This window comes from Heterocephalus glaber, unplaced genomic scaffold (genome assembly GCF_053883595.1).
Source record: "Heterocephalus glaber isolate CG9 unplaced genomic scaffold, H.glaber_assembly_v1.0 deba00001465, whole genome shotgun sequence".
Taxonomy (NCBI): domain Eukaryota; kingdom Metazoa; phylum Chordata; class Mammalia; order Rodentia; family Bathyergidae; genus Heterocephalus; species Heterocephalus glaber.
The window spans coordinates 15889549-15915015 of record NW_028258312.1 but is presented as its reverse complement, the minus strand read 5'-3'; the positions used below and the strand labels follow the sequence as shown (position 1 = coordinate 15915015).

General features: G+C 38.6%; 1 pseudogene; it reads left to right on the top strand.

The window, feature by feature from the left end:
* Positions 1-22182: 22182 nt before the first annotated feature.
* Positions 22183-23597, top strand: LOC101712112 (zinc finger protein 410 pseudogene; annotated as a pseudogene).
* Positions 23598-25467: the final 1870 nt, after the last annotated feature.

The following is a 25467-nucleotide window of genomic DNA, read 5'->3' as shown; positions in this document are numbered from 1 at the left end:
ACACTTACAAGAACAAAATAGCATGGTTTATTTGATATGCATATCTTATACTTGGTACAATGTTTTATTTTGCTAATAGTTAGAATACATTTTCTTATGTTATGCTTTTCCATATTTATTAGTAGTATTACTTGATTTCTACTATCGCGGTTTTTGTTTCTTCCCCTTTCCAATTGCTTCCAACTTCTTGCTTTCTTCACCAATTGTCTCCATCATGACAAAATTTCATTTAGCTTTTATTGGATCTCTTCTCTGTTGTTTCACATTGGCAGAGTTCTTCCACAAGGTTCAGCCATTTGTACAAAAGATTCGATTTTATGTACATAGATCCATAGAATGTTGGAGTGTTGCTATGAAAACCACAGCAACCTGGTCTTTGGAAAAACGTGCCTACCTAAACACTGTCAATACATGACTTAATGAAATAAATCTCTAAGCACTGCATTTGTTTGTTCTATAATTTAGATATGAGCAAAGCACTGTGGGAATACAGAAGGAAGGGCAACTAGCAATTATATGAAGGTGAATTTGATATAACTCTACTACAGCCTAAACATAAATTTTCCTTGGGTATAAAATGAATATTCTATGTAGCATAACCTAAAGCAGATAAGTCCCTCATTTCTGCTCCTCTTCCTTTGGCAATCTTCTAAATTATTTAGATGTGCAGTATTTCTGGCTTCCTTCTCTTACAAATGCCTGCTTTACAGAATGTGCATTGTCGGTAGGCTTTGATGCAAATCGCTTCACAGCAGAAGCAGCTCTGCCATTATACTCTAATTTGCAGCCAAGCTGGCTTTCAGCTGGTGCCTTGTCCTTGGGCTATCGTTCACTGTCAGGGCCTCTCCAGGGCGTGCCAGCTGTTCTCTTAACAACAGAAAAAGAGAAGCAGTCATATGTCACCAGATTTCCAAGAAAAGCCTGGTTTGGATGCCATTGTTCCTCTGCCTCTGAAATCTAAAATCATGCAGCCATGAACAGGACTGCATCTGGGCCAACTTACAGATTACAAAATATCTTTCCCAGATAATATTCATTTACCCTTTGCCCCTACCTTGTTTCAGTTCTCAAGCTGGACCTAGCAATCCCAGAATTTACTCAGGTTGGTAAAAATTCAACTTATTTAACATTGATTGAAAAGCTAATATTAACCCCAAAATAGACATTATATGTGCACGCATCCACACATGCGCGCACACGTGCAAAACATTGCATCTGTCTCGGATAATTACAAAATTCCCCCTGAAGCGATCCCAGAATAAGAACCCCTGTCTCTGCCCGCTTTGGTCTTCCTTTTCTTTTCCCTTTCTTTTTATCATTTCTCGTACTTCATTCTTTGGAAGGTGAAAGCTTTGTAAGCCTAATTAGTAAGCAAGTATTTCTATAAGATTTTAATATATTCTTATATTTTTATTTACATTTTCAGAAAAGAGTTAATAAATTAACTGATTTTAACACTAGTGAAAGCCCAAATCCCACTAAAGGTAGTCACGCAGATATTTCTCCTGAACTTCCTGCTCACACAGCCACTGTGGAGACAACAGCAACAAATTTGGAAAACTTTGATGATGACTCATAAGGAATTCTGAAGGAAATTTCATACTTTTCCTTTTTGGGGAGATAATTAAATATCAATGTGGAAAGACTAATGGATAAAATTTCCTTCCCTTTGGCCTCTGAACAATGGTTATCCATCCAATCCTAACAGCTACTCATAGCCTCCTGGTGAGGATGAATCCAAGAAGTATCTCTGTTTTCTAGCACAGCTGCAGGTGGTTCCTACTCATCTGCAAGCAAGATTCCAGAACAGCCAACGTGGTGTCTGCCGCCTCTCTGGTGGCTTTCCAAATGGCACTGGCCTTCCTCAGGAAAGGAAAAAATTAAGTTAACTATAAAGATTAGGGACCATACATCCCAGATAAACATATATGCAAAACCATTGAGAGCTAAGGAAAGATGTTTTTATAAACATTTCCAGCCCTTCCATGTGCCAAAAAGTTGCAAGTATCTCATCTGAAAGCATAGTTTTGTATGACATAACATTTCAATGACAGCCCTCATCCCTCAATATTGTATTGCCCAATGACGCTGTCTTACTTAGTGTAAGTACACTCTAGGATATTTGTACAAAGACAAAATCACCTAATGATCTATTTCTCAGAACATATCTCTGTCATGAAGGGATGCATGACTGCATTTCATCAGATGGATTATCTCTGCTTAATTCTACCTGATAAAATATTTGAAATGATTCTTTCACTTCTGTATTAAACGTCTTTTAAAAATTGAAAAAATAAGTAACCGCATTAAATCTCACCTTAGACAATGTTAGATCTTTTTTAGATACCTGGAAAGAATCAAGCCAGAGTAACGTTAGAGAAGCCTATGTGGGAAGAAAGATGAAGCCATGTCCATCCTACATTCTAAAGTGGAAATGATGAAATTGTCATATGCTTCTCCATCCCCTTTGCCTATTTTAAATGTTACTAATTGATTATGACACACTTTTCTACTTAGTCCAACAGCCTCAAAATCCTTGTGAACACAACTCTACAGGCATTCTGTACCAGTTGTTTGGGAGTAACAAGAGAGATAAAGCTTATTCCTTATTTCTGCACTGGATCCTTAATAGAATCACCTAACCATTGCAAATGTGGTAGAACTACCTGAATTTCACACTGGATAAGGAGACAGGGTCCAAAGTTACTGCATTCCCATGCCATGTGACTAGAGCAACAGCTGTAAACCATGGACTGTGGTCCAAATCTGGTCTGGCAATTGCTTTTGTAAATAAAGTTTTATTGGAACAGGACCACACCCATTTGTTTTTGTATAATCTATGACTGCTTTCCCTGCTTTCTATTACATAAGCCATTAACTCACCAAACTAGTTTGAGTTGGATGTTTTCACTGTCCCTCAAGAATTGCACATATTTCAAAACTGTGTATTTTCATTTCGGCTCCAAGGACTCCAGAACTTTCCATAATATGTGAAAAAACAAAATCAGTAGGTCGGGGATTTAGCTCAGTGGTTCTGCTGCCTGCCTCAAAAGCACAAGGTCCTGAGTTTGATTCCCGGTACCAAAAAAAAAACAAAATCAGACTTCACGATTGGTTTATAGATCCCAATGACACTTGCGTTTTGAAAGCAGGCTCACACCATTGAAAACTGATATCAGATATGAAATGTATTACAAAGCCAGAAACTCCTTTCCCTTCCTATTCCCCTCCGTTCCCATCAGCTTGTCCTCTGGCATGGAGATTCGGGCATGACTTGTATATACACTGCAAGGGTTTTCCTAAGAGAAAAGAAGCTACTTACTGCTGAGTTACACAGTGAAACACCATGCTAAACCTGTTGCCTTTCCAACAGATAACCATCCGTGAAGTTCACTCTGATAAGAAGGTATGTCTATTAAAACAGCATTGCACTGTATCTATAGTGCAAGCTGCTGCATATCTTCTTGTTTAAGCCAACTCTGATAAACTCAATGTAATTGTTTTCAACAGCATTCTGTTCTCAACTTGTAATTGAAATAATTTCTTCAGGAACTTTAAAGACAAAAAGAGAAAAGAGGAAGAGAAAATTAATAGCTGTATGACTTCCTAAGCATGACTTTTATTTATTCCTTATAACATCCAATAATAAAGAATTTACTCTATTTATTTTACCAGGATTTTCCTGAGATGGATGAATTCAATGACAATTAATTGGTCACAACTCTGATGATTAAACAAGATATTAAAGCCTCATTCTCATCCTTAAATTTTTTCCACAGAGAACAATTACTATACTTTTATTCAGTGCCATCGATTTTTTTCATTATTCCAAAATTTTAATATCAGAAAAGGAAAAATGGGAGAATAGAAAAGGAAAAGGAAGAAGACTCAAAGAAAATGTTGTGAATAGAGCCAAAAGATAAAGACCTGGAAAAGGAAAAAGGGAGGTGTTATTTCTCATCCTAGAAATTACTGTGAAAGCATATGCCCCAAAGATATCAAAAGATTATCCCAAGTGGGATCTCTTCTTATTAAAAAGCTTCTGCACAGCAAGAGAAACCACCAGCAGTATGAAGAGACAACCCACAATGTGGGAAAAAATCTTCACCTGCTGTTCCTCAGACAAAGGTCTACTATCTCGAATCTATAAAGAACTTTAAAAAATCAGACTTCTAAATTTAAAGACCCAATCCAAAAAATGGGCATCTGAAATGAACAGATATTTCTCATACAAAGAAGTAAAAACAGCAAATAAACATATGAAAAAGTGTTCAACATCATTGGTCATTTGAGAGATGCAAATGAAAACAACGCTGAGATTCCACCTCACTCCAGAAAGAATGGCTGCTATCCTGAACTCGAACAATAGCAAATGTTGGTGGGGCTGTAGCGAAAGAAGATCACTGCTCCACTGCTGGTGGGAGTGTAGACTGGTGCAACCACTGTGGAAATCAGTATGGAGATAGCTCAAAGAACTAGGACTGAAAGTCCCATTTGACCTAGGTATTCCCCTGCTGGGTATCTTCCCCAAAGAATTAAAAGAATCATACCACAGTGATATATGTGCACCCATGTTCATAGCAGCACAGTTTATAATAGCTAAAACTTGGCAACAGCCCAAATGCCCATCAACTGGAGACTGGATAAAGAAAATGTGGGGTTTTTTTATAAAATGGGGTACTACTCAGCCATCAAAAATGAGAAATTAGAGACATTTATAGCTAAATGGATGCACATTGAGGCGATACTCTTAAGTGAAACAAACAGGACACACAGGTGTAAATACTGAATAGTTTCTCTAGTGTGAGAAACTGAAACTGTAAATAAGGACTAAAAGGTATAATAAATAATGTGAAATAGGAAGAAAGGGGGCAAAGGGGAAGGGGAAGTGGGAGGGGTAAGGGAAAGGAAAGAAGGGAATGGAATTAATATGAGAAAAAGTAAAAATAGAAATAAAATCTTTGTAAATAGGGAGGGATGGGGGAGTTGAAGGGAGGGCAGGGAAAGGGGGAAAAATAAGAACCAAGAGTGATGATGTAAAGGGGCAAATTTCCAATGGTGAATGTCATTATATTGTATACCTAAAATGTACCAATAAATTAAAATTAAAAAAGAAAAGATCATCCCATGCATGCCCAAAGAATGGTACAAAATCCCCTGTGTGCCAAGTGTGAGCAAATGAGTATTCCACAAGCTTATCAGTGCTTATATTGGGAAGATAACATAGCCCTTAGATGGGAACTACAATGAACATAGTGTCAGCCTGATGTTACTTATTCATGCCATACTGGTATACACAGGACAAACTTCTGAGAGGTTTTGCTGTGGCAAGAATAGAATTCCAGATAGAATCTCTTGCTAGGCTCCGTTGCTGGGTGTATTATGAACAGTCAGTTCAAACAGCACAGCATTGTGGAAGGACTAACTGCTCATGTTAGACGTCTGTTCTTTTGCCACAGTTCCAAACAAACCTATGGCCAGCTCTCATGGAAGGCAGTATCGCTGGGAAGCAAAAGAAAGCAGAAGCTCTACAAACATGATGAAGAGTTTGACAGTAGATACTGGAGAGAGTAAGGGGCCAGTGACAGACTCTGCCTCAGTCTTTAAGGAGAGTTTAAGTGACTAACAGATGCTCAACATTTTCATCACTTTTTTGCAAGAAACAAAATGAGCTGCCACCATATTCCTCTGATGGTTAATGGCAGACAGACTGGATAGATACCGGCCACGTTTGTTCAGCTTTGTGCATCACAATCTTGCACAAACTGAGCTTTAAAGCAACACTGCTGGACAAAATCAGCTGAGTTATCCCACAAATAATTTGACTACTTTTGCATTTTTCCAACACCACACTTTCCAGTAAAGGGCAGGTTTAACCATATGGTGGTAAAATAGGGAGATTTCCTTTTGCCTATCCAGATTGGTCCATCCATACTAGCAGTTAAACTCTTTCCCTTTAGAATATTTCCAGGTTCTCTTTCTTCAGCACAGTTCATTAATCCCCAACAACCAGTGCTTCCCCACTGTTGCTTCTAGCAGTTACAGAGCAGTGGTGACAAGTGGGAAGTCTGGAGACAGATAAGCTCTGCCACCGTGTAAGTTCAGGCAAGTTAATTAACCTTTAAAAGTCCAGGGCTGGATTTAGCTCACTGGTGCCATAGCCAGCCCCGCAAGTGCAAAGTCTTGAGTTCGATTTCCAGTACAAAAAAAAAGTCTCACTTTACTCATCTATAAAATACAAAACCCTGCCTTACAGAGTTTCTATGAAGTCCAGTGAACTGTGATAGTCAAATCACTTAATAGAGAGCCTTAAGTAGTATGAGTAGTATAAGAAAAGCTCTACCTATATATTCCTATCTCCCTTGTGTGTGTGAGTGTGCATGTACATTGCAATACTTCTTTCTAATTGTCAGAATATTTTATGATGGTTCTTTCTTATTTTTTAGAATCAAATAACAGTTACCCAGATCCCATCCCTTTACCCATTTCGTGTGTGTGTGTGTGTGTGTGTGTGTGTGTGTAGTTGCTGTAGTTGTTGTTGTGCACTGCCAGGTGTTGAATCCAGGGCTAACACATGAAAGGCAAACAATCTAGTACTGAACTATGTATAACCTTCAGCCCCCACCCCATTTCTAATAGAGCATTTCTTGGCCTCTGATGCCAACAATATGTACGAAAAACAATACAGTATATAGGGGCAGGGGTTAGATGTATCCCTTGCTTTTCTGACTAGATTATATGACCTATCACTGATTTGTTATTTTGGTGATTGAGATTAACCATCTATTTGATACTTACATCACTTGCATTAGGAAAAAATAATAAAAACAAGAAAAAAATAATTTTTTTACCATCAGATCTGATTTTAGTTCAGTTGTGCATACTTTTATACTTTTTAGTTAGTAAACTGTAAATTATGGAATAATTTAATTTAAAAAATGGTTTTATCAAAAAAAACTAGTCGGATTGCCCTGCAGATAGAAACACCATCTCCTCTCGCTCTGTAAATGCCCAGTGCTCACAGAGCAATTACCATCAGCTAAATGAATTGTTTACTCCTTGGTGTTTAATATGAAAAAAAAGATTGCAAATCAAGGGGACGGAAAAGAAAAAAGGAGGGAAAATGACTCACGATTTCCATGTGAAATTATCTTCCTTTCAGTTCACTCTGAATTAAACAAGTGGCACAAGACATGTGCCAAAGCTGGATCAACCACAGAGCCTGTGCAGATGTGCCCATCTGGTATGCAGGTGTGTGCATGCATATTCCCTGGCCAGACTTCAGGGGGTAGCATTTTTATAGTGCTGGCTTCACACTAGAATACGGAAGGGAGGGAGGACCACCCACTGATGATAAATGGTGCCACTACTAAGCTGAACGCATATCCTCAAAGAATGGTTTTTACATTTCCCTGGCATCAGAATCACCAGGGAAACTTTATAAAAATGCAAAACCCTGAGCTGCTCCAAGGGATTTTATTCATTATATCTATATTTCTGGAATCTGTTTTCAACAAACATTGTGGTTTATTCTAATCTAAGTGTTCATTAGTCCATGCTTGGAGAATCCCTACTCTAGCACATAAAGTGTGTAAAAGAACATGTAGAATATAAAAGTCACTTTTCCCCTACGAAGTTTTCAGCACATGCCTTTATTATATGAATATTGCCTACTGTATTCATAGAATATTTAACCATAAAACAGGAGGGAAAGTATTTGGCCAAGAAAATGCCAAGCATTAAAAAATTCTTTACAAAATAATTTGTCTTTATTTGCCAGTTCTTTTATCTGAAAAGGGCAAGTAGCCACAATTCTGTTTTGGGATGGCATTGATATGAACATATCTGGGGTTCAGAGCCTTCAACTGTATCACAGGCCTTTGACCAATTCCACTTGTTGGTTTGGACATCTGATAATATATCTCAAATCTGCACCACTGCTATCTTTCTGTAACCATATCAATTACTTTTTTTCAATTTTTTATGTTTTATTAGTACATGTTTGTAGTACACAAAGACTACATTCCTCGTAGGTAGTTGGTACATGCACATGACACATCTCATTCTTTTTTATCCTCTTCCCCTCCTTTCCCTCCACCCTCCCTCCATCTCATGAACACCTTTCACTTTGCAAAACTCTATCTCCCTATTTCCTAATATATTTTATTCTTCTCTGTATTTATATTTATATTTTGGATTTCTTATGTAAGTGAAAACCATGAGATATTTAAGCTTGTGTGTCTAGTTTGTTTCACTTAACATAATGGTCTCAAGTAGCATTCATTTTCCTGCGAATGACTCAAGCTTATCCTTTTTATGACAGAGTAGTATTCTATTGTGCATAAACACCACTTTTCTTTATTTATTCATCAGTTGATAGACATATAGGCCACCACTTCCAAGATTTAGCTACTGTGAACTGTGACCATCATCACTTATGAGCAGATGTCTTCTATGTAGTCTTCACTGAAGCAGCCCTCAGCGACTAAGAACCACTCACCTATGCACTTATCCCAAGATTGGGAAACAGAAAAACAGAAGATAGATCTGAGAAAACATTCAAACCCCAGGTCATGGTAGCAACTTTGGGCCACATTGAGTTCAGAATTCATTCAGCAGCTGATGAAGCATCTGGATTAGAGGAGCAATGGGATCACGATTGGTTCAGAGATTCCACACTGGTCCAGCTACAGACTGAGGATTTTGTAGTATTTTATATGAAAGTGTTCTGCTAAAATCGAAAGGGTGTATATGAATGACATCACATGTATATATTAAAATTACATCATCAGTATAATTATCCACACATTAATTTTCTTCTCCTTTCTCTAAAGTAAAGAAAAAAATACAAGTGAGCACTTCTCAGAAAACTGAAGAGCAGATTTCTAAGAATAATGTCTACTTAATAAACACTAATTGCAAGCATGTTATGTTAGGCATCGTACAGGTACTGTGGAGCAAAATAGGGAGGGTCCCCATTCCCCAGGTGTTTACAGTCTGCTGAGACAGACACTGAACAAATAATGAAATAAGCTGTGGCTTTTCCACATGGGTCTTTGCTATTCCTAGCAATGCTGTTTTGATTTCTTTTCAAATCTGAGCGCTCTCCCTCTTCCACCTTGCTTTAAGGGCTCCTCAGCAGTCATCAGAGGTCTCACACCAACTGACTGCAGACCTATTTGGCTTGGCCCATGAAATGCTGAGGTCCACTGTTTTCTTAAAATTTGAATTCCTTTCCAATCTAAAATATGAACTTCCAGTTTCTCTTGAATATTTGGCCACCCTAGATGTCAGTTTTCACAAGGCAGCCAGTGGCTGGAGCTGCATAGCAACTGCCCCTTCAGAAGCAGTGCATTTCCTCCCCTTGGCCACAGTTACATCCTGTTCCTGTCACCTCGTGGCACAGGCCAAGGCTCTTCCGGGATTGATCACATCTCTTGACTTGCTATTTTTTTCCCGCATCAGTAGCCAGACCCTCTTAGTTCAGTTAACAATGCCTACGCTTCAGAAAAATACTAGGCAATCCTTTTAGTAAATCCCCTTTCACATGATCCTTCTATTCGTCTACTGCAACTAAATTTTCTATGCCACGTAATCAAATGTTATTCCTCCATCAATTTATTTATTCAAAAATCTCCTCAACTTCTGATTCCAGCTGTGCCTTTTTTTTGATCCATTTAGCTCAAGCAAGCCAGATAACTTATTGTCAGTTCTGCTATTTTCTGTTTCACTGGCTCCAATTTTCTTCAATCTTTTGCACTCTTTGATCTTCTATCTAGAATTTACTCCAGCTTCCTGAACTCTGAATGTTCGATTCCACCTACCCTCCATCCGGCCCAAACCCCATACTTCTTCCACCGCAATTCCTGCCTCCCCAAGTTGCTGCAGCACAGCCTTCCTGTCAGCACTCACAGCCCCTCACCTGAACCTTCAAAAGACTCCTCAAGCTTTGCACCTCCCAACACTGGAGCTCCAGGATAGCTGAGATCCTGTCTACTTTATCACCCAGGGCACATTAGAAGAGTGCCTGGCAGAGAATTCTGGGTATTTGCACAATAAATGAAGAGAAATTCCACTCAGAATTCACTGTAAGGAGAACAGGAAGGCGCTGAATGTATTTAGGCTCCTCTAGGACCCAATAGCAGTTTTTACTACCCAAGCCATGTGGACCTGTACTTGCTTGGAGAAAGGTTCGAAGACAGTTGACCCAGTGTTCCCTACCCTGGCTGTTCCCACACACGCATCCAGTAGGAGTGTGCTCATCTAGTCCACGAGCTTTGGCAGTTTCTTTCTCATAAAGACATGAGGTTTTCTCTTTTATTCCATTTAGAATATTACACAAAACAACTTTATTTCTGGACCCAAACTACTGTCTCAACAAAGTTGGGCGTCTCTGTTTTCACTTGACTGCAAGACCTTCAGGGTAAGAACTCTTAGTCATCGTGTTTTATACTATGAAATACATACTTTATTAACCAATGCCTCTCATTTATATTAAGAATCTATTTGAACATTGAATTCTACAGCTAGGATGCATCTCTGTGATTTTAGTAAGGATGCTAATTTCTACCCATTATAAAACAAATGTACTTTCCTCTAAGATGAGAAAAGAAAAATATACTGTTGAAGTGCACAGAGAAATTGAATTTCTTATTCAATTTTATATAGCCAGTTATTGGAATCATCTGGATTATCTAAGTTGTGAAGGGAATGAGCAGAAAATAAAAGTACATTTTGAAAAATGATCTTGTATACCTTCCCATTGCTTCTAGGCAAGAATGTCCTGAAGTCCGTCTGTCATCTGTTCAGATTCTCAATTAGCACTTTTCGACAGCTGTGTGCTGATCGCCTGAGGCACATACACAAAATTTCCTACTTTACCACTAACTGGTTTTACTCCCAAGGTCAAATAAGATTTTTTTCATTTGCTAAGGCAACCTTTAAACCACAGTCTAGGCCGCATGCTCTCAATCTGTACCTTCTTCTGCATCAGCTAGCTATTTACATAAAAACAAATGAATACAAATAGAGGATAAAATATTTCAGAGCCCGAAGAGCACATGGATCACTCATAACTATCCAGCTTAGTCACAGAGGACAAATTGGCAAATTATAGTGCACAAGCTCATTTTCCAACCTGTTTCCTGCTCAGGTTGTGAGGTCTTTTCTGGCAGGATTCCTAAAGCACAGCTTCACTCCTTGGCATCAACCTGAAGCCTGTAAACTGGTGGCTCCTCCTTTCCTTGCTTCTTTAGCTAGAGTCTTGTAGTAGTCGGCTTTCTCATCCCAGACAGAAGACACTCAATGCCCACAGTTTAAAGGATGAGAGGTTTAGTTTGCTGGCGGTTTCAGTTCATGGTCAGCTGCCTCCAAGGCAGAAACATCATGGCAGAAGGGTGTGGCAGAGCTAAAATGCTCAGCTCTTGGTGGCTGAGAAGCAGAGAAGGGGAACAGTGCCAGAGAGGAAGGGGAGCAGTACCAGACATAGACCCCAGGGCCATGCCTTCTTGACACACCTGAATGTACCTAGAAGTGTGTTCCTCCAATCTGAAAGGTGGGTCCCAAACCTAGTGAAGTCAAAACTCCACTCTAACTGCTCAAACTCTCCTGCCTGCCTAAGACACAGAGATCACATCGACCTCCACCAATTCCTGCCCCTCTGCTCTTACTTTAAATCACATTCCTCTCTTTTTTTTGTTCCCAGGAAGATGTACTAACTAGAGATTTGTTTTGTCTTGTTTTGTTTTGTTTTCCTCTCCTACACATGAACAATCATATCCTGGCCTTGCTTAATGACATCAATCATCCCATTCTTGATCTTGGACTGAGAAGTGGAAGGCTCCTTTTGTAACCAACACCCAAATCCTTGTGTTACTTAAACTAAGGAATGCAGAGGGAAACAGAGCCAAAGTGCCTTCCATTAATGTACTTTTTGGTAGTGAGATATCACAAAGTACAATGAAGAAAGGGGGGAAAAGTCACTACATTCAGAATATCAATTATTCAGTACATGTAAGCAGAAAACCAATGCAAGATGAATGTTTCTTAAAGTGAGGTTCAATGAATCCCTGCCTTACAATCATTTGTGGAAATGCAAGGGTATTGGGCTGCTTGATAAAATACAGGTTTCTGGGCTCTTTTGGATTGACAACCAAAATCTCTAAAGATCTACTAAGAATTTGAGATTTAACAAATTCCCAATTCCTCTTTTAGAGTGCATTCATATTAAAAAGCTATTATACAGATGTCTCAGTATGTTTTGAAAGTCCCCTCCAAAATTCATGCTGGAACGTAATTGCTATTGTAACAGTAGTGAGAGGTAGACTTTTAAGAGGTGATTAAATCATGGAGGAATTAATGCCATTATTCCAGAAGAGTGCAGTTATTGAGAGTAGGTTCGTGGTAGAAAGGATGACTTCAACCCTATTTCTCCCCTCTGTGTAGAATGTGTTTCCTTGTCTTTCTAGCATATCTTGACACAGCCTGAAGCTCCTCACAAAACAGGGCTCTTGCTGTTGCACCTCTTAACTTTCAGAACTATGAGTCAAATAAACTTTCATTGTTTATAATTTATCCAATCTCTTGTATGCTGTTACAACAGCACAGTACAAACTGAAACATTCGAATGTTCTAGTAATTCTTTATATTTATTGCATTGAGTACCTAAAATCTAGGTTTATTCTGTACTCAATATTGTGTTTAACTTATGGTGGTATAAGCACTCGAGATAGAGTAGTCATTGAATGGTCAATTTCCCTATGAATCATACATTCTGGATGGAAAAAGAGATTGGAGATCATCACAGCAAGACAAAAACATTGGTGAAAACAGCCAGCTACTTCCAGAAAACAAAAATTTCATACACATATACACAGTGCCTTTATATGTTATATTGTATGGATTTTTCAGTATTCATATAATATAAGAAAAAAATGAGAAAATAAAAATGGCTAGAACAGCTGGGTTTTTCTCCTTTAATTTCAAAACAGTACTTCAGACTTTCACTTTAGAGTCTACCAGAAACGTTTTAGAATATTAATTTAAAAGCTTATATATAAACTATTAAAATATATCTGCTCTTACAAACACAAAAATGTTAAATGCCAAGTGATGTCAGATGTATTCTTAGTGGAGATCATAAATCTTAACCCACCCCATCAGAAAAGCAGCACCAAGAGGAAGTGTGTACGTTGGCACATGGGCACCGGGGCAGGTACCCAGAATATACACAGGCCGGCTGTGTGCACATTCCTACTCTCCTGGCCTTTGAGCCAAACATTTACTACCATGTCACCCCAGACTCCCTCAGAATTGTGGGGTGGGTGACACTCAGCCTTTCACTAAGAATATCTGGAGAGAGTCACAGTGAATGCTTCTCTAGATTTAAATAGAAACTAGAGGAGGGGGATGAAAGGCATAAAAGCATCTGGGCGCCACGCTGCCAGCTTAACTCACCCTCTTTGCTCTTGCACAAAGACATATTTCATTTGAGAGCGTGAATATATGTGTGACCAACACGAAAGCTGGGGAGGTTTTAAATCAGCCAGCAATCCCGGGGCCCTTTCAACTGTGTTCCTACTTCCCAGGGCCTCTTGGGGACAGTTGGGAGCAGGTGCGAAGTTCCAGTTTATTAGCAAGTTAAGTCAGGGTTGCCATGCACTTTGAGAGGCCTAATACACTGGCTAGTCTCCATGAATACAGAGAGGCGCTGCACAGGGGAGACACATGTAAAATAAAAATACTCCCACACTGCTGTTAGACACAGCACCTGTCGGGTGTATACTACTTTTCAGGCATTGCACTGAGTAATTCAAATGCAACATGACGTTCATTACATTTTCTTAAAAATAAAGATTTTTTTTTCCTGATAAAGAACATTCAAATTATAGTGGATGCGAGGATCCCAACTATATCAAAGAGAAGCTTCTAGGTTGTCTTGTCCACATTTGCACTTCAATTTCTTGCTTCAGTTCACAAATGGAACTTAAGATTTGGACCATGTCTGTCTGCTGAGTACAGTGTGACCCATGAGGTTTGATTACCCATGAAAAGTTTTCAGAAGCCTACAATCTCTACTATGGGAGGTGGAATGTTAACATTTAATTTTACTGGGTTTAGGAGGGTACCTAAGGGAAGGAAATAAAACTACAATGAATAGGACTTTAAAAATTTATTTAGTCCAATCCCTTAATGTTTAATTTTAAAAATATTATGGTCAAAGACATAGTCTTATTTTATGTGATCTCTCACATTTCCTTTTGTATTGAAGTTTTCTCCCAACATTGGGTTTTCTACACATGGTTATCAACCCAAGTGGAGCTTGTCTGATGTTTTTCTCCTCTTTACATTTTTCCCCCTACATATCCAGTTTATAGGACTGGGAGGCCAGTAAGGCCAGCCCAACTGTCAACCTTTTTGTAAATGATAGACATCAGGATCATACCCATATCTCAGAACCATACACAATTATATTGTGGTTGGCTAGATTGGTTTTGTATCTTGCACGTGTTAAAGTTTGGTGCCACAAAAATTGCATCATAGCGTTGGGATATGATAAAGGATTATTGATGAAAAGAGTAGACATGCAAATATTGAATTCCCATTATCCTGACATAAGTTTGTCTCACATCCTGAAGACTGTCAAACATTGAGCTTTTCCATTCACAATTGTTATTGAAGATTAAAATACAAGCTATTCACATATAGATTTCTGAACATTTTGCCCACTCTTGGAAAATTTATAAAATCTTTTTCTAATAGTTCTCCATTTGTTTGATAAACCCGAAAGTTGCTGGTATATAATGGACCAAAGAGACTCACAGAAAGCAGCCAGCCTCCAGGAAGAGACTGAAAAACATTCTAGGAAGACTCGGAACAATCATGTGAACTGTCTTCAAATATTTGGAGGCCTATGATGGAGGAGAAGCAAGACTTGTTCTTTTGTTCCCACAGAACAGTAATGATAAGAATTCTATTTATGATTAACTGCCCACTACTATCAGGCACCATGCAAGAGCTTTGAATGCATTATCTCTAAATTTTATATCAACTACAAAGTGCATAAGGTTATCCCATTAAATAAATGAAAAGGAGGTTAAATAAAGTGTTTAAGCTTCTTACACAAAGTCATATTCTTAGAAACTAAGATGGGGGTTCTAATCCACCTTTGTGAGTGCCAATTCTATCCTTAGAGTTGTTCAAACCAAAAACCTTGTAGTCACCTTTGAGTTTTTCCACACTTCATATCTAAAGCTTCAGCAGATTACATCTGATCTACTTTCAAAATATATTTATAATCTGAATGCTTTACCACCTGTGCTGTTGCCACCCTGCTCTGAACCCATCTATACTGTTTATCACTCGGTGCTCCCCATCCATACTATGCAGGGCACAGCGTCCTCCTAATCACCCTCCCAGCTTGTGCCCGTGGCCCCCAGTGGTCTGACACAATGGCCAGGGTCATCCTTGAAAGAGTAAGTTAGAGGACATCTCCTCTGCTCGCAATTCTCCAGTGACGTCCTAGCTCAGTACGAATAAAAGCCTAGGGCATTATGGGAGAAAACTTCCCCATTTTGGTTGTTGTTTCTTCTTTGCATCTTCTCCCTACTCCGAACATGTGCTGGCTCCTTGCACTTGCTGCATACTTTTCCTGGAATGCTTTTCTCTGAACTCTGCACAGCTCACCTCATCTGCATCCCCTTTAGCACAGTATTCGAGTCATCACCATCTCAGTAGCACTTTCCAGACCACCCAATAGTAAGCTGCAACTTTCCTACCTAGCTTTAATTTTCCCCATAGCACTTATTACCAACTAACACATCATACTTCAAAAAAGAAAAAAAAATTGCTTATGGCTATCTTTTCTTCTCCTCATAAAATATAAATTCTACATGAGCATGTTTTTTTTCTGCTTATTTCTGCCTGCTTAGCACTTAAAACAGTATCTGGTACCTATGGGCCCATCATAAATGCCTGTTGAATAAATGATTATGGCCAAGAACATGGATCCTACTGCCCCAGCCTAGCTTGAAGAGAGGCATCACCAAACTAGGACGCTCAGCATTATGGGATCATGGAATGTCAAAGTTACAAAGTACTCCAGGATCAATCATCTTATTCTCCAGGAAGGACAACTTGGGAGGTAGATTTTCTTACAGTGATTTCAGAAGTCTTACAGAGCTATGTGAAGTCAAAATGTACAGCAGTGCCACACAGGGAAAATAATGTGAGGGAGAGAGAAGGTGTTAAATTCCTAAACTTCAAAGACCTTCCACCAAGTCTGGAATCTATGTGAGATTCTCATACTTACTTGATCTTCAGCGGAGCTCATGTCCAGAGGCCACAGTGTCTTCTCCAGCTGGATGCTCTGAGCTGTCTTTCAGCAGACAAATGATACTGGCACTGTCTACTTATAAGAGCAAGGTGCACCTTCTCCTAGATTATGTCTTTGTGCCCCAGGCCTAGGTAGTGGGGAAAGTTAGGAGCTGGAGGAAATATTTGGCAAAGTCATAAGCAAAGCATCTGGGGCACTGAAGTTGCCTTTTTGTGGCAGACATGATTATAGTTTCTTGTCTTTTCCATAGCATGAGAAGATCCTCCTAGGAGATATTCCCAGGATCTAATGCAATTTGTAAATGTTTCTGGAAGATTTTATAATTGATAATTCTTCCTCATAGCTACTATGTTATAAATGATATCAAATTTTCTGTACATATATAGTGCAATCAAACAAAATGATGCTTTCATTTACAATGTAGTGTGTTTTATTCAAGGTTTAGAAAACTTTGAAATTTTATTTCTTTATTTTTTTAATAAAGGAACAAGCATTTAGGGAGATAACAACCCTTGCCCAACAAACTCTGCATAGCTCCAACTCTCAATTAAACTTCCTCATTTTTAACAGTCATGGCTATCCAAATCCAAAGACTTTTGCCAAAGCACAGAATATTAAATACAATTGCCCTCTGGGGCTGAACTGAAGCAGAATTAGAATTCTTAAAATTATATTTCATCCCACAGTGCAGAAGTCTTCTTTTGAAGTTGACCTAACCCACACATCAAAACCTCCAGTGAAATACTTTATTGGCTGGAAGAGATAGCTAATTGATTTCAGGGGTAGGGTTTTTATTTTTTATTTTTATAGACCTGAGAAATTTTGTTCTAAAAATAACTGCAGGGTTCTTGAAATAATGACTTTAGTTATTCTGTTTATTATACCCAAGGATCCACCAAAGTGCAAAGAGTCTCCTATTTTCTTTTTCTCTTATCTTTGAGCCAAAGATAAATTGTTTCAAAAGCAAATTTGAACTTTGGATGAAAGATAAAATATGCACATGGAAAGGAACTTGCCAGAAAGATCCATGAATCACTAAATTATTACAAATTATATAATATCATAAGATCTTTATTATAAATAAAATAAGCATAAAAATATAAACGAAACAAATATTTAAAGAGCCTAATGGGTAATAAGCTGAGACTTGGAAGCATTTTGAATCTTCTGCTGTCATATTGTTTAAATGTAGTAAATGTTAAAATGAAGACTCTACCTACAAGGACAAAAGTATTCTTTCATTTTTGTTCATAGACCCAATTCTTTGAACAGCCATAAACTGTGAATAAGACAAATTGTAGAAAATAGATATAATATTTGATTATTTGAGAGATTTGTCTCTTTATGATACCCAGTAAGTATTCAGTAAATCTTTCTGAATTAAGAAGTGATATTACCTATAGTAATTTTTTTTCTGAAAAAGCCATTTTTTCTGAATTTTTCACACTGACAACCATTATGTATCCAGAAAATTCATCCTGAAAATTTCTCAACATATTACTTTTGAACATATTTCAGGAAACAACTCATTCCAGAGCAGAGAATGGATACAGAAATACTAGCAGAAAGCAAAGGTATCACTGAGGCTTGAATTTAATCTCAACACAATAGGAGGAGTCCAAGGACAAAGGTCCTCAGAAATGTGTGAATGGTCCAACCTGGACATTTGCTGTTGAAATCTTACCCAGTCCAGAGGATTATGCGGCTTTCCCAGGAATTATGCTGGCTCTCCTGCAAAGAGAGCAGAGAGACAGAAGGACTCTACCCTTTACGTCAACAAATCCGCCATAGTTACATTCTTTAGACCATCCAAACATAGAAATCAAAGATATATCATGCTCCTATGACTGAAATTTAGACAAAAAGTAAGTGTTGGCAACATCTAAGGAGATGAATCTCAAACATCTGCTAAAAATTCAACTACTTAGATGTATATAGTTAAAGACCTATGTCTATAACTATGACCAGCAGCTTTACCAAGATAATTTTGCATTTACTTTTACTTCAACCTAAGGTAACAGGAAATGATTTCTAAATCTGCAGTGCTAGGTTTTTGTTTTGCTTTGTTTTGTTTATCCAAATAAACTCTGGGAAAGAGAAAAATGTTGAAGACTTCCATATAAATCATTTCCTTTATGTTTACATTTAACTGCCTTCCTACACACATCTAATGACTCTAGTATGTTTTCTCTTTGCAAGCTCAGCATGGTTGTAAATACAATGAAGAAAAGCATTTCTCCCACTGTCACTATTCCCATTCCCAAAATAGGCTCAAACCAAACACACTGCAAAGATTATATCCCCTTAAAGCCTTATTACACACACACACACACACAAACATACACACCATATATATAATATACACACTTTTTACTATTTGTAACAATGAAAATTAGTAGCATTTCTTCCCTAAATGAGGCAAGCATTATTAAGCTATCTTGGAATCATCACCTCTCAGAGTAAATTGTGTGTGTTTTCTCCTTCGTCAATACTCTATAGTTAACCAGACATGGATAACAAGAAAATTGGAAGCCTTGAGTTTTCTTGAGTTTTCTTGGTAGTCATTTTTTTTCTGCGATTTATCAGTTGTCCTTTTGGTCTTCATCTCATTGCTTCTTGACAACTTACTCCTGCCATGAATCTATTTTCAGAATAATGATGGTAGGCAACAGAACATGTTTAGTCTGTGATAATCAATGTGTTCTAAACAATACTTTCACCAAGAAAGCTAGAATATCTCATTTGTCAACCCTGGAAACACTAATTAAACAAATTACTTACTTTGAAAACTGGTAGATTGTGGAAAAGATTGAGTTTGCCAGATGAAAATAAATAACAACCAAGTAGCCTATTTGGGAACAAAAGAAGGCCAGCTAATACATGTAGAAGAAATCACCCAATTTATAAGAAAATTACCACTTTGTAAACATTAAAAATTAATGATTTAAGCAAGAATTATCATTAAATGATGTTAAAGCCCTAAGACAAAAAGGTATGAGAGGACCAGGTATTTGTGTACTGCCAAGGTTATACCAGACAAATTACTTTCTGGTGGCCTGGGGGAAATGAGACATCATAATGGATAATTGCTAACTTATACCCAGTCAGAGCAATGTCAGGAGTGGGAAACCCAGATATCCTGTATCTCCTAATGTAATGCAGTAAGGAGCACATGAGATCAGTTAATATGCACTCCTACCAAAGTATTTCCAAAAGCAATTTATTGTCTTGAATTAGATCTTGTCATGTCCTGCTGAAAGGATATTTTAAGGACAATTTTAAGAAATTTGAATAAGAAATAAGTATTAGATGGTATTACATAATCATTAATTTTGTTAAGTATAAAACCACTAATTTGTAAGGAAAATGTTCTCGTTTCTTACAGATATATGCTAAAGTATTTATGAGGTAAAACGCCATGATATCTGTAATTGTCCTTAAAATACATCAGTACAGTAAACAGTGAGTTGAAAAGAAGAAAAATAAAAATGAAACCCTTTCTTCAGAATAAGTAAATACAAGCAGCTTATGACATCCTCAAATGAAATGCTTTCAGCCCCTGACCCCCCCCCCACTAAAATCTCTAACTATCCTCTGCACTGTCGATATTGCCTTAAAAGACTAATAAGTCTTTTTCAGGAATTAGACACTTAGTTCTTCTTAATTCACTGTTTTTCAAAAAACTCAGAACACTCCAGAATGAACTTATTGTTTCCATTTTTTTCCTTCTTGCATTTTAAGAAAGCGGCTCTCAAAGTGTGATCTCTATGCACATCAATGTTTACAGCAGCAGAATTTGTAATAGCTAAATCCTGGAATCAGCTTGTATACCCATCAACAGACAACTGGATTAAAAAATGTGGTATCTACATATAATGGAATAGTACTCAGCTATAAAGAATGACAAATTCGAGACATTTGTAGGAAAATGGATGCATCTGGAAAATATAATGTTAAATGAAATACACCAGACACAGAAGCTTAAATCCTGTATGATATCTCTCAGTTGAGTGAGGCAAAGTGCAAAGGGAATAATAAAGGATGGGTAGAAGGGGACAAGGCATAGATTTCTTGCAATAGGGAAGTGGTTCAAGGGAATAAGGGGAAGAGATGAAGAGAAGAGAAAGGGGAAATAAGAATAAAGACATGCCCTGTACAGGAATCTACTAACTTCAGTCTAATGTAAACATTACATGCCATAACATGAGCTAGGGTTAGCAACATCAACAAAATTAAAAATCAGGATAGAGGAATTGGGAAGGGAGAGAAAGAAGAGTAAAAATGGAAATAAGCTGTGGTATGTACATGCACCGACTCCCCAAGATGATTGTATTGCATGTACTGCAAATATGTACTAATGAAATTTTAATAGTGTGATTGCTAAAGGACCAGCATCAGCAGGATGAGGCAACTTGTTAGAAATGCAAATATGGGCCAGGTCTAGCCAATCAGGGTGGGGTCCAGTGAGTTTTGTGGGTCCCGCCTTCTAGGTGACATGCACCATCATTTGAGGATGCTACTCAGGAGCTCCACTCTTCCCTGAGCAATTCACTTTGCCATTGCTATGTTGCAGGGACACTAGAGATAAAGAAAGGCTGAGATGTATAGAATTGGTGTTTAGTTTTAATTCTTCTCTACCAATGCCTTGACCAAAGACACTGAGAAAGTGAGAGGGCTGAGGATTTAGCTCAGTGGGTCCACTGCCTGCCTGACAAGCCTAAGGTCCTGAGTTTGATCTCTGGTACCAGAGAGAGAGAGAGAGAGACAGAGAGAGAGAGAGAGGGAGAAGAAAGGAGAAAACAGTATTTATTATATTGGATGTTGCATTACATTTACAACAATGCTTTAGAGCATAATTGAAAATGAATTTATTTTGTTTAATTATTAATATATTTCCTAGACTTGCAGAGAACATTATTTGTCAAGATGAAATACAGCCCAATTTAGGGACTGGAATTTGTAACACAACATGAATCGTGCCACCTGCCCTCCAACACTTCGCCAGAGTGGAACTCATGGGAACGTCTTTTATACCTTCCTACAGGGTTCCAATTTTCTAGGGGTTTGCTTTGTCTCTACACTAATTGCATGTTTTGAGGACTAGTGCTCATGTCTAAATACTGTAAAGCATATCACATGTAAGATTCGGGCCCCTCAAAAAATCTAAGATTCTGATGCTGATCTTTTCTTATTATCAGTAACAAGTCAGCATTTTGAGAGGTTTTATAACATCATCATTTTCCAATGGGCCAAGTAGGAAACCTAAACTGCAGAGCCTGATGTTCCATAAAGTGCTATGGCCCCAGGACTTATACCAAAGAAAGAGAATGTGGTATAGAGAATTACAGGCCTAGACTCACGTCAGAGGGTTAGGAACACATTTCACTATTTGATGTTCATATAAGAGGCGTCCGAGACTAACTGAAGTCAGACACTACTCATCCAACCAAATGGCATTAGAGAAGGTTCTTGTTAAAGCATGACCAGGCTGGTTTCTCATTCTGCTCTTTTGGGAATGAGGGTCTCTTTGGCTGCCCATGAGCCATGTGCACCACTCCTCATGGCACAAGAAGGTCGTGGTACTCTGCACAAACCCTTCCTTGGGGACATCAGTGAGACAGTGTTCCCCTACCCCCCATGATCTTCTCTTTTAGCACAATCCACTGGTGGCATCACAAAAGTTAATGAGGGCCATTGACTTTGAAGACAGATACCAAGAGGGGCAAAAAGAGAAGGGAAATTCAATCATCTCAAAGCAAGAAAATTCAAGTCAAGCATGAATTGATGAAGAGGAAAATATACTCATAGAAAATAAGCATGTGGGACCTACTGACAGCCAGCCAGCACCCCGGGTCTGGAAGGTTAAATTCGTTGCTAGCCTAGTTCAGCATCTTACAGGAAGAGCATAGAATTTTCTAAGGAATATAAGCATAACAGGAAGGTATCATTGATTCTGAATTAAATCTGAACCTGTACCCTGAAGAGCTACAGGATTTTGGAAGCTGAATCAATGTTATCAGATGAGTTAGAATCCAAACCAGAGCTTCTGGTACAGTTTGTTCAGAATACCTCCATCCCATTGGGACAGGGACTAGTAGAATCAGAAACTAAAGACATTACTTGCTTGTCACTCCTTCCAGTGACTGAGGCCTCAGAATGCAGTCAGTTAATGTTACCAGATGATACTTCAAATCATACTAACTCCTCTAAGGAGGTCACTTCCTCGGCTGTATTGAGAAGCCTTCAGGTAAATGTGGGCCCAGACAGAGAAAAGACAAGGGCTCAGACTGTACAGAAGTCCCCAGAGTTTTTATCCACTCCAGAGTCTCCTAGCTTGTTACAAGATCTACATTCAAGTGATAGCACTTCTTTTATTCTTCTTAATCTAACAAGAGCAGGTCTGGGCTCTTCAACTGAGCACTTAGTGTTTGTACAAGATGAAGCAGAGGATTCAGGGAACGATTTCCTCTCCAATGAGAGCACAGACAGTAGCATTCCATGGTTCCTCCGAGTTCAGGAGTTGGCCCATTGACAGTTTGATTGCTGCTACTCGTGCACAGCTGGCAAAAAATCCAAAAAACAGCAGTAATGGAGAAAATGTCCACCTCGGTTCTGCTGATGGGCGACCCAAAGATTCTTGACCCCTTCCTCAAGTGGAGAAGAATCTCAAGTGTACCGTTGAAGGATGTGACCAGACATTTGTGTGGCCAGCTCACTTCAAATACCACCTCAAAACTCATCAGAGAGAAATCTTTTCTTTGTGAAGCCCAAGGATGTGGCCATTCCTTTGCTGAGTATTCTAGTCTCCGAAAACATCTGGTGGTTCACTCAGGAGAGAAGCCTCATCAGTGCCAAGTCTGTGGGAAGACCTTCTCTCAGAGTGGAAGGAGGAATGTCCACGTGAGAAAGTATCACTTGCATCTGGGGACAGCTGGGAGTCAAGAGCAGGAGCAAACTGCTGAGCCATTAATGGGCAGTAGTTTGCTTGAAGAGGCTTCAGTACCTATTAAAAACCTGCCATCTATGAATTCCCAGCCCAGCCTTGGAGGAGAGTCCTTGAACCTACCAAATACCAATTCCATCCTGGGAGTTGATGATGAGGTGCTTACTGAAGGATCCTCTCGTCCCGTCTTCAGTGCCTAATGTAACACATCACTTGGTGACCATGCAGTCAGGGAGGCAGTCATACAAGGTTTCTGTCTTAACAGCCGTAAATTCACAAGAGTTACTAAACAAAGGAGACTTAACTGAAAGACAGACATGAGCTTGGGTGCTGACCTTCAAAGGAGCAGCTGTTTGATCCCAGAGTGCACAGTGGGTGCAGGACGAAAAGGCTCCAGACCTGCCAGAACCAAAATAAATATGTGAAGGATGAAACCCCGCTTCTGCCTCCTTACTTCCCTGGCAGAGAACATGGGTGTGTGAGAGATTCTCTTCAGCCACCCTCTGATCCAGATAAGCGAAGCAGAGGCTGGGGCTCCGTGACTCTACCTGCCTCTTCTCCCCATGGAATTTTGGGACAAGCTTCTCCTCCAAGAGGCAAATTGGGTTATGTGTTGGCTGAAGTTTTTTATGACGAGTGTTGAGGGAAGGTTTTCCTTCAAACAGTTTTCATCCCAGACCCAGCTGTCTGACCACAGGGATGGTCAGCATCCTGGTATCAACCACAGAACTTCTCTTTGAGTTTTCAAGATGCCTTGTTGCTTTGAAGGAGGGAGTCATGTCAGTTGTTTTGCGGCGTTCTCCCTTCAGCAACCTGAGTAAGAGACTCCCAGCCATTGGGCTGCAAAAAGGAATTACTTGAACCTCCCTTGGCCCGTCTCTGACGTTCTATCTTGTCTTGTACACCTCTGCTTAGTCACTTTGCTTTCTTTGTTGACGGAACACACAGTAGCCTGTTAAGAGGGTTTTTTGTTTATTGGGAGTTTTTTTAAGTTAAAAATCATCTGATACAGAGCTTCAGTTTTCCCTTTAAATAAACAAAGCAGCCCAGTGTGGCGGGGGGGGGGGGAGAAAATAAGCATGTGAAACTGTGAGAGAGGCACTGGGGAAATGCAGGAAGGTCATGATGAATTACTACACCTAAAAGAATTCATTGTAAAATTGTCCCATTTTCTCTGTTTAATATTGTATTTCTTATAGTCCTTGAACACACAGTTATATGATAAATTGCACTATGACCATCTTCTCCACTGCTATAAACCCTTGAAGAAAGTCTCCACCTCCTAAATATATTTTCCCCATTCGAGATTCAAAATCACAGCCTGCCTTTGGATACAATCTCTCTCTCTCTCTCTCTCTCTCTCTCTCTCTCTCTCTATATATATATATATATATATATATATATCCCAACATGTATTTGTATAATATGTGCACACATAAATATATATATACATATATATACATATGTTTATCACAGAGTTTAAAGCACAGCACTAGATCAGGTAGAGGTGGACTGAATTGGCAGCTCTGCAGTGCATAAATGATGCGATAGATGACAGGCAGTTACATAACTGATTTATACCTCAACTTCAACCCTCTATAAGTGCAGATAACAATATCAGTGGTGATGGCTGATGCAAATTAGGTAATGTATGCACAAAGATTTTCACATTTCGAGCAGAAAGTCAGTAGCCAATAGGTGGTAGTTATTCTTAATATTTTATAATTCTCTGACAAAACTTTTCCACTTGTTTTCCTTATTTCCATGTCATTAATCTTAATTTTACTTTTCTTGTATCAGATTTTGTCACAAGAGTATGAAAACTGAAATCTTGCTCTTATTACACATCTGTTAAAGCATCACTAAACATGAAACTATTAAAAGTTCAAAATTATAAATCCCATATTTGTCCCTCTTCCCACATCTCTGTTTCATTTGGTAACTTGACATTATTATTCACAAAACACCAGGTCTACCAATAAAAAGTTAGAAGTGATTGGGAAATCATTTGCCTGTTATGGAAAGAGCAAATTGAGTTGAGAGCATTGGTTAACTTCAAACGCAAACCAGAAGGAAACTGTGTGTGTGTGTGTGTGTGTGTGTGTGTGTGTGTGTGTCAGAGAGAGAGAAAGAACAATTAAGTCATGCTTTTAAAGTGGGTAAGGAACATTGCATTTACTTCATTTCTGTA